Here is a 9,704-nt window from a genome sequence, read left to right on the forward strand (position 1 = left end):
ATTTTTTAGGAGCTATGATCACAAACCTTCAATAGTTATTTCATTCTATATATTGGTTTATTTATTCACTGTTCCCCTCCTCTGGAAAGCAAATGTTACAACTACAGGGATCACTGTGGCCCCAACCTGTAGCGCTGCTTATGGCATACAGGAGGTGCTCAAAGGACTTGTTGAATGAATACGTAAACACATGATGAGGCTTTTATGAAAAGCAGTAAAACAGCCACCTTTTGTTGCAATCAACCCAGGTGCTAAGGAGTGTACAAAGCACTTTCCATGCGCTATCTCATATTAAGAACCCAATTTTATGTGAGAAAACGGAGGCTCATAGAGGTTTATGGACTTGCCCAAGGGCAAGAATGTTGTAACCTGAGTTTTGTGATGTGAATTAAAAACTGGTGTCCCTGTTTTTGAGAGCCCAGAAAACATGCGCCCGTAATAAGTGAACATAAATATTTACACAAAATATTTCACAGGGCAGGCTGTAAAATGGCATACTCGTGAAGAATGTCTCACAATCATGTTCAGAAACGGAAACTTTTTATCAAAAACATTCCAATTAGCCCCTATTCCTTTTTTGCTCTGATCATATATCTTCAGAAAGAGATAAGAATTGGCTTTTCTAAACCAAATATTCATTGGAGATCCCCAAACATGCAAAAATAGCTTGCGATGCAAATTAAAATCTTCCTGGCTCCAAAGCCTCTTTCTGTTCCCCCTTGCTGCCTGTGGCTTCTGCCCTTTGAATCTTCCTTTGTTCTTTGGTTTGGCGACGTCATGACCTGGCTTGAGTCAAAAATAGTACCATGCACTAAGTCAAACTTATCACCAGTTTTAGCCTTCATCCTTTGAAAACCTTTGAGATAAATATTATTATTATTTCCACTTTACAGATGGGAGTACTAGAAATTAGGCCTTCTAGCTAGGGTCACAAAGCTGGTGGTAGAGGCTGAATTTGCACACAGGTCAGAGCACACATTTTAGTGTTTTTGGCCTCACCTCAAGTATTCTTCAGAACAGTTCTGAAGGGCTGGACAGAATCAGGGTCTTCTGTAAACCAGTACAGCAATTGCCTATGAGGCTGCAAAGTCCTGGGTGTCTACCATTAGTGAATCCTTTCTTTCTTTTTTTTACCAGACCATCACAGAAAGCTTTTATTACCACAGAGGAGATTGGGAATCACGAAATGGAGGCCATGCACATCAGCTTCGTTAGTGTGGGTGAACAGGGAGGGGGACAGCAGGCAGGAACCCTGTGTCATCGTCAATCATGTCTGCACAGTCTCCCAACCAGATTTGCTCAGCTTAGGAGAGGCTTCTGGGGGTGGGGGGTTTGTGTGTGTGGCTCAGGAAGCCTCAAGTGGGCTTCTCCCTGCACAAGAGACAGCCAGAACCAAGGAAACCTACACACACCAACTTAAAATGGAAATCAAACTGGGCTCATTACACCAGGAAGTACACTGCACCCTGACTGTAAAACAGGAGGGAAAGGGAGCAGGGGGCTCCACAGGACAGCCTCTCCCTCCTTTAGATAAGATGCTTTTAAAAGTTAAACAATGGCAGGGCCTTTCCCCTTACTAACAGCAACCAGCACGCAATTTCCAAGTCACCCTTTAAAGCTCTTGTTATCTTTGTTACCTGTTATTATTTGGATTTTGAACAAAATTAATGGAGTAGGAGCCAGTGGAGGAATCCTGTTTGATCTGGAAATTTTCTGTGGAGAGCCCAAACGGTCGGAGAATTCCCAAGATCTTTTAGTTTACCTGACATATCTTCTTTCAGTCTTTCATTTCGTTCTTCGATTTGCTTAGGTAATCTCATACAAGCTTCTCTTGCTTGGTGTATTGATGGATCCTTTTCTAATATAGATTTATAATCTTCTAGGGCTTCATCTAGTTTGTCCATTTTCTCATACAACTCCGCTCTCCTCAATATTGCCCTGATATAGTTGGGGTTTAACCGAATTGCTTTGCTGCAGTCCTTAATGGCCATCTCTTTCTTACCCTGTTTCATCCTTGCGGCAGCTCTATTTGAAAACAGAATAGATCTGTCTTTTTGGAAACGGGACGGGCACATCTCTAGGGCTCGACTATAAGAACTTTCAGCTTCTATATAATCTCCTTTCGTAAACTGCTCATTTCCCTCCTCCTTTAGTTTAGTCCTCTCTTCTCTTCTTTTCTGTTTCTCTTCTGGCATGTTTTTTTCCAGTTCTATTAGTTATTCTTCATCTAGTTCAGAGGAATTCACATCATTATCAGGTTTCTTCTCGGTCTTGTCCACTCCTGGCTCCTCCTCATCAAAAGAGGCGCTGCAGTCATGAAAACAGTCCTCTTCTCCCTGGTCCTCCTGGGAACAGGCCTCATCATCCCTGAGCAGCTTGTTCTGGGAATGCTGACCTTTGGGATCAGAAACTAGATGGCCAGTACACTCTGTTTTCTGGGGCTCTGTAACCTTCAAGCCATTGAACAGATCCTCTGGAACCCTATAGTTTCCTGATTTCTCCCATGCTGAATCCAATGAGGGGGGTGATGCTGAACCTCAGCAATTCGCGACACACATCGGGATACTCACAACCTCCCAGATTCTCTATCTCCCTAGTGAATCCTTTCTTGAGAGAAGCTGCATGTATGCGACTTAACTTGTAGAGGCTTTGGAGTCACCTAAACCTAGGCTTGTATCTGCTACAACTTCCACCTGTGTGTTACCCTGACCAAATTATAGACCTCTCTGAGACTCAAATTCATGGAAATAAAATAATACCTAAGTCCTAGAGGGGTGGTGAGACTTGAGTGAGACCAAGCGTGGAAAACACCTTGCACAATGTATGTTATGGAATAAATGCCTGAAAATCAGAGTCATAATTATGATTAAGATCTCAAAAAGTTTTTGGTCCTCTGTTTAAATTTTCAAAAAAAAGGAACAAATTTCCATGAACAAAACTATATTAACTTCCAATTGCTCCAAGGCTAGCCTGGGTGAGGATACACTTGTCACCTTATATGGGTATGACTGGACAGAGAAAGGTGAGCATTTGTGGCAGGTGGGCTTAATCATTCATGGAAATAAATAGTAGAGTTCTTCTGATATAACAGAGGAGTATTTGGCATGTGATAAGGGTGAGTGAAAAAACCTTGTGAATATTGTTGTAGGGATCTATTCAGAAGCAAAAAGACACCCTAATTTTATACAATGCCTATCAAATTCTTGTCATAGATATTGCCATGGTGGGTCAATAAGGTTGCCTTTATAACAAAAATAAAGAGCAATTTAAATTGATATAATTAAATTACCATTCTTTTTAAAGGGATACATTTTATTTTAACACCAGGAAATTGAAACAATTGAGTTTGACAAAAACATGAAGCTTCATTCCCCATCCCTTTATTAGAAGAAAATGTAATTAATTATTAAAATGGGAAGGAACTCAAACATTACCCTCACTACCGCTGACAGTCAAACATTGGTTATAGTGAACACAGACAATTATGCACATATAATTGGACTACAGACAACTTCTGCCTTCCAATTACAAGAAGAATTTTTCTACAAGTACCATGAAAGAGACCATGTAAAAATATTGCTGGCACTAGCCTGAAACACATGTTGTACCCTTGAGAACCCAGAAAGCAGGTGCCAGCCAACATGAAATAAACCTGAAATTGTACACAAAATATTATAAAATATTATGCTATAAAGGGCATAATTCTTTAAAAGATATAAAAATGATTATAAATATTTACTCAGATCATTGGAGCCTTTAAGTCCAAGATATTCTATTCATTCATCCATCCCTGCATTACATCTTTCATTTATATTTTTGTCATAACAGCAATAGGGATTTAGTTTTCTAAGCTATCGTTTGCAGAGGTGATCTTAAATGAAATAGAAACAGCATAAACACACATAACTCCTAGGGTATGTTTCAACTACAGAGGTGAGGGGATCATTCTTCTGTGATGGTTCTTACTTAGTCTTTCCTGTCTAAATTACCACTAGTCACTCTAGCAAACATATGGTCTGACCAAGATAAAATATGGTAACATATTTTTCATGGATTCTAATGACACAATGGGGTCAACTTAACAAATTTATTAATAGACTATCTGGTTGGAATATAATAAGCTACACTTATAATTTTGTTTATATAACAAAATTTTAATCTCCTATATACACGTCCTCTCCCACTTTCTAACTTACATATGCCTCAAATTTTTGGATAATTGTAAGAGTGAAGATTTCTTTTTATTTGGTATCTTATTCCTTTATACAAAAAACTAACTTGTTAAAATCATCTTTCTTGAAATCAATTTTTATATTTTCTACAAAGTTCATATAGAAGTATCTGGAACAATGAGACTATCAAATTTAAAGACACAACTATAAACCTTAAAACCATAAATAAAGAAATTTTACCAGGCCAATCACTATATAAAAATGAAAATTTTCCTTCATGCTACAAATGATGAAATCAAAATGCCAGGAAGAGAATTTGCTGTGATATTATGTTCCTTGCTTTTAGAAACCCTGCTTTTACAAGTCTATATTATCTTTAATTTGTAGGTTAAACCTAAGAATTGTATTATAGTATTTGGATAAGTTGGTGCTATTTCTGCCATCTTAAGGAATTGCCCTATATCATCACCTCCCCTTCAGTTACTACTGCTCTGTTGCTTGTGAATTTCCAGTAAGAGATGAAACAATTATTTGTACGTATTGTCTCCAGTTTCTTTCTTCCCTTTTTTTTTTTCTTTCTGCTTCAGTTAGAATTTTTCTTCAAACACTCCATGGAGACTGCTCTCATCCAGATCATGAATGCCACCCATGTCACCACAGCCAATGGTCAGTTCCTGGCCCTCATCCTCCTTGACCGTCAGCAGCATTTGACGTAGTTGATTTCACCCTCCTCCTTGCCTCACTTTCTTCTCTTGGTTTCCACAAAAATCTGCCAGTTCTGTTAAGGCCTGGGCTTAGATGTCCTAGGATTTCATATCAGCTGTGTTGAATGGGTTGCAACAAGTCAAAAAGGCCAGTCTGGATTCAAGGGAAGGGCAAACACCTGTATTGTGTGAGTAAACACAGAGGAAAGAGATTGTGTGCAGCCATCTTTGGAGACAGGAGCACAGACCTCTAAAATAAATAGAAGTTAAATAAATAGGTTAATGAAGAGAAAGAGGTTAGGAGGAGATCAAAGAACTATGTCCCATTTAGAGAGAACAGTCATAATTTAGCACACATGTTTATATAGAATATTCAGACCATCTATTTTTATTTTAAACTGAGTTTTTGGCAACTCTCCCTCCCCATCTCCTTCCTTGCCAAGAAAAATTTGAGATTTATAAGATTTCAAATTATCATTTTATACTAGATAGGCTTATGTCTTAGTCCCTTTGGGGTTGCTGTAACAGAATACCTGAGACTGGTAGTTTACAAAGAAAAGAGGTTCATTTGGTAACAATTCTGGTGGCTGTAAAGTTCAAGATTGGGCAGCTGCACCTGGTAAGGGCCTCAGGCTGCTTCAGCTCATGGCAGAAAGTGGAAGGGAGGGGACATGTGCAAAGAGATCACATGGCAAGAAAGGAAGCGAGAGGAAGCCAGACTCTCTAACAACCCGCTCTAGTGCTGGACAGTGACAGCTCATCCCAGGAAGAGGGCATTAATCTATCCACGAGGGATACATCCGCATGACCCCAATGCTTCCCGCTAGGCTGTCCCCATCTCTCAAACTACCACATCAGGAGTTAAATTTCAAAGTAAAGTTTGATGAGGACAAACTGTATCCAAACCAGAGCAACTTACTTATGACTGCAATTAACAAAATCAAAGGTATCATCACTGGGATCTCTGCTATTTCCCTGGACTTCCCTATATGATTCAAGGTTCTCAGCTCAAGGTATCATGTTCATATTCACGGCAAGAAAGTGAGCATGGGATGGTGCTAGCCATGGCTGTTTCCCATAATCCCCCAGCTATCTTTTATTCATATACCAAGGACTGGAACTGAGCCATATGGCTGCCCTTAACTAAAAAGAAATTGGAAAGTGAACACATAGATGTTTCCAGACGATATTTTAGAAATAGCAATGGTGAAGAGGGCTGGGCTGTCTTTTGGATTAGTGAATCTATAGTGTTTACCACATTTTTTTCTTAAAAGAGAAAATCCAAAAACAAAATATAAAGAAGCACACAAAAAAACTGTCTTTTAGAGCAAGGTTGGAAAACTTTTTCTGTAAAGGACCACATAATAAATATTTTAGGCTTCAAAGCCCATATGATCTATGTGGAAGTTGCTCAAGCCTGCCACTGTAGTGCAAAAGCAGGCATTGAAGATGCATAAACCAATGGGCCTATTTCTAAGGAGGCTTTGTTGACAAAGGCAAAAACAGGCTGGATGTTGCCTACAGGTTGCAATTTGCTCACACCTACTTTAAAACAAAAATCAAACAGATACATGTCTAACTATGGATCTCTTCCGAATCCTACACCTCTACTCAAATGGTTTGCACCATTGCTAAGAACCCTACTTTCTGTTTGTTGGCCAGGGTCACATCATTTTATTCATCACACCATTGTTTCAGCAGTACAGGGTAGGGTGGACTGACTAACAGGAAAAGCCAAAACAGCAAACAAACAAAAGTAAGTTCTAACATAGCAAACGTTCAGTCATGATTTTATTGTAGAATTAAAGTATATTTTAATAATTAATTTCAGTTGTATTTATACAATAAAATTTCATGTAGGCAATTTAAGCAACTCCAATTTTTTGACATTAAGTCATCAGAGAGGTAGATAGAAGCATTTAATGTATCCCCCGTAGGAGGGTTAAGATGAATCTAAAACAAACATATCCATTAACACAAGAAGGACTCCATTATAAGAATTGTATACTCAAAATCTTTAGACTTGATGAAACAAATTCAGTTGCTATTTTGAAGTTCTTCATGTGACCCGATTGTTACATTTTGCCCTTAGATATTCAGAATCTCTTAACTCAAACTGCACAGCATTTTTCCCAAGTATGGTATCATCATAATAGCTGAAAATGAAAACGATTCCAAAAATAACTTCAAGTTAATTGTGCAGGTGAGAAAATATATCCACCCACATATCAACCAGTGCCAAATTGTCTGAGTAAAAAAATAAAAATCTGGAAAGAGAGCAACTAAGCCCAAATTTCAAAAATATGCTGCAATATATTTAAAGAACTACTTACTATTACAAACACCATCCTTTCAAACATTCTACAGGACAGAGTCTCCTTCACAAAAATCATATCGGAAAAGTTCCTTTTTCAAGTATACAAAGAACAAAATGAACAAAATGATGTCTGCACTCTCTGCCATCAAAGAGCTGATTTCCAGGGTTTCCATATACGGCATGCAGCATGCAGGGTTCTACTTTTCTTACATCAACCTTCGACACTGTGATAATAACTGCTTAATTTTTTTTTTAAGAGTTTAAAACTTTACATTAAAAAAGCTCTTTTGGTGATCTCATGAGACCAACTTTTGGCCAAAAAGCTAGATATAATCTCTAGTATTTCCTCTCCTTGCCTTGTCCCCCTACTTGTTTCCAGAAAATCTATAATATGTAATGATTTAGAATTAATACCTCAATTCCCTAGATCTTTTAATGAATTCACTTACACTTGGGGATCTGACCAAGGCATCTGTTCATGAATAGTGGAATGATTACCAAGTCCTGATGGGGAAGGCACGCTGCCATCTTTTCCTGAAATACATCCCAACTGAGAAATCAACTGCCTCGTGCCTGGATTTTTTTGTGTGTCATTTTTTTTATTATTAAATATAAAACTCTTTTGGACACTTTCTGCCAATCCACTTCCCTTTATGCTATTATATCTGTTATTATGTCTATCTATGGTAGAGAAAAAGATATGGCAAGTGCAACTTTTCTCGTATATCTACACTGAAACTTTAAATGAGGAATTAGCATCTGACTCAATTAATAGCCATTGCTGCTCCAAATTTCAGAAATCATTTTTCTAATTACATTGGGCTTTACTGACACCTCCAAATCCTCCATCTGCCAAGAACCTAACACTAGATGAATCACAGTCTGATCCCTGCAGTACCTTCTAGTTAGAATAGTTGATACAGAGGGCAATATGCAGGGTCTAATTCATTGGGTTGTTCCTCACTTATCAAATATTCTGTGCATTAAAGCCCTAGTGAATGTAACTTTTTCACTTTATATACTTAAAAAATAAGTTGAATCTCTTCATAAATGGGATATAATCTCAGCAGCACATGTTTTTGTCTACAACTGGGGAGTCATAGTGGTTGCTAGCCCAACTTCCCTCTTGAAATCCAAGAGCCAGGCAGTGCTGTTGACTTTGATATGGACACTAGGGTGTGCCAGGGACCTTGACAATGCGTGGAACTTCTGTCATTGTATATCTGGCTTGGATTAAATGTGTTGACCTGGGAGCACAAGGCTGTGATTTCCACTCTGTTTTCCAGACTGCTTTAAAACTCTCTTGCCAACAGTATTGCGCTGTGATGCTCCCTGAGCATGGAGGCAAGCAGCCAGTGTGTTTCCCCACAGAGGATAATTCTCCCAGCTCATGCAGATCTGTGACCCTGAGTTGGGATGTTTGTTCAAAAGCTTACCTCATTTGTCCCGGGCATTCCACTGCTAGTTCAAACCTCAGGATGGAAAATCACTGCCGGAAAGAGACTATTAACAGTGTTCTTCAAGCATTATCTGACACTTGTTAACTTAACCACCATCCCCCAGAACATTTTGAAAACAGAATAACTCTATCACTATATAAGTAAAGTTAAGATGACTTACCTATCCTCTAGGAGCTTGGAATCAATAAAGGACAAGAGTGAAAGGAAAAGTATCATATTGGGTTACTGCCACTACTCAGGTAATTATGAAGGGACTCTGTTTTTGACATCTATTCCCAGGTAGGTTATGCTGAAGTCAAAATTTTCACTCTTGGCAGACCATCACTGCAACCACCCAAGTCATATAACCACAGATTGGACTACATACCACTGAGAGGATAATACCCCTGGTGCTTCCTTCTGTCATCCCCATGGTGCCTAGCAGAGTGCTGTTTGTAACCTGGCATTTAAGTATATATTGATGAATGAATGAAATCCAACCTCTGAATAAGTTTACACATTTTGGCTGGTTTTCCAAGAATCCAGTCATATCTATAGCAACTAAATGCTGATGATGGTGGTGCCCAATTTAAGCCTTGGTATTCATTCAATCATCAACATATTTATAATGATTATAAGAAAACATTGACGTTTGGTGAGCAGGCCTTTTGCTAGATGTTATAAGAATATTTTCTACATGAATCTTTACAGCAAATTAGCAAGGTAAGTATCATTACCATTATTTTACAAAAATTTAACATTAAAAGAAACAACTTCTCCAATAGGGCAATTGGAGGACTAGACCCTAGATCAAACCATAACACCCTGCTCTGTCTTCTACACTATTTTGCCTGTCAAAGCACAGGGCCTTTTAGGGTTGTGCAACCTTTTTTTTTTTTTTTTCTGCTGCACATTAGAAGAAGAGTTGTCTTGGACCACACATTGTGGTGCCTGTGGCTCAAAGGAGTGGCATTCTTTGGAGCTGGCGGCCCATATGCTGGACATGGCATGTTCAAACCTAGACCCATCCAAAAAAAAAAAAAAAAAAAGCAAAAACAGTAATGAAAGCTGA

General features: G+C 38.5%; 1 pseudogene; it reads right to left on the minus strand.

Moving 5' to 3' along the window:
- Nucleotides 1-1,633: 1,633 nt before the first annotated feature.
- On the minus strand, nt 1,634-9,065 carry LOC100957707 (annotated as a pseudogene).
- Nucleotides 9,066-9,704: the final 639 nt, after the last annotated feature.

Source organism: Otolemur garnettii, unplaced genomic scaffold, assembly GCF_000181295.1.
Source record: "Otolemur garnettii isolate 467f Iridium unplaced genomic scaffold, OtoGar3 scaffold00015, whole genome shotgun sequence".
Lineage (NCBI taxonomy): Eukaryota > Metazoa > Chordata > Mammalia > Primates > Galagidae > Otolemur > Otolemur garnettii.